This window comes from Muscardinus avellanarius (genome assembly GCF_963383645.1).
Source record: "Muscardinus avellanarius genome assembly, chromosome: X".
Lineage (NCBI taxonomy): Eukaryota > Metazoa > Chordata > Mammalia > Rodentia > Gliridae > Muscardinus > Muscardinus avellanarius.
This window is the reverse complement of record NC_137792.1, coordinates 13107151-13108374: the sequence shown is the minus strand read 5'-3', so window position 1 is coordinate 13108374 and position 1224 is coordinate 13107151.

Here is a 1224-nt window from a genome sequence, read left to right as displayed (position 1 = left end):
CCCCTCAAGAATCTCCCTGAACTCTGATGATGCCCCTGCAAAAGTTCCCTTCACTAAACTCTCCCCCATCTGTCCTAATTGCCTGGGGCATTTGTTTCTAGCCAGAACCCTGTTGGTGGCAGTTGTATGTGGAGTGGATGGGATGGTGGGCTGGTCTGTATGAAGTCAAAAGCAAGTATCATGCCTGGAATCCCAGTGCTTGGGAAGTTGAGACAGGAGGTTGCAGATTTGAAGCCAGCCTCAGCAATTTAGTGAAACTTTGTTTAAAAATTAATATATATCAATTTGTAATAGCCTAAATATGGAACCAACCCAGATCACCATCAACAGATGAATGGATAGCAAAACTGTGGGAAATACACACAATCGAATTCTATTCAGCCATAAAGAAGAACAAAATTATATCATTTGCAAGAAGATGGAAAGCCCTGGAGAACATCATGTTAAGTGAGATCAGCCAAGAACAGAAGGAGAAGGTACATATGTTTCCTCTAATATGCCCAAACTAGGAAACACAGAGGATACCAGTGGGACTCCAGATAATGGAAGGGAAATACCAGCAAAGTTTGAATGGAAAGATAGGAGAGGAGGGAGGCTGATCTTAATTAATGAGGGTCTACATCTGAACATGTGTAAAATTATGAATAAGACATGGTTAACCTGGACAACCATTGGTGGGAGGGGAAGGGAAAACGGGGGTGGGGGGGGAGAGGGCACCAAATATAGTTTAAATGTAAACTATTTATGTTCAATAAAAAATTGTTAAAAAAATAAAAAATAAAAATAAGGTTAGGGTAAAAAATTAATATACATATATGTACATATATATATATATATAGTGTGTGTGTGTGTGTGTGTGTGTGTGTGTGTGTGTGTGTACTATATGGGGTTGGGGGTGTAGCTTGGATGTAGAATACTCCTGAGTTTAATCTCTAGTACCAAAAAAAAAAAAAAGAAAAGTTAGTACCAGAACAAATTTGACAATTTGTAAAACAACTTGGATGTGGCCCCTCATTAGACTACTGTGCATTATGCTTTAAAAGAGAAAACAGTACACAGGAAACATTACACTTCTTTTCCCTTCTCTAACTACTTCAACTAATAGGCCTGTGGATTAGTCACTTGCTAATGAGTAGTTTTACCCTGGCCCTTAGTGGATCAGGCCAAATAGGGGCCCTGCACACTGCTGGAAAACCTCATGAAAAGTCCTTTTCTTGCCGATCC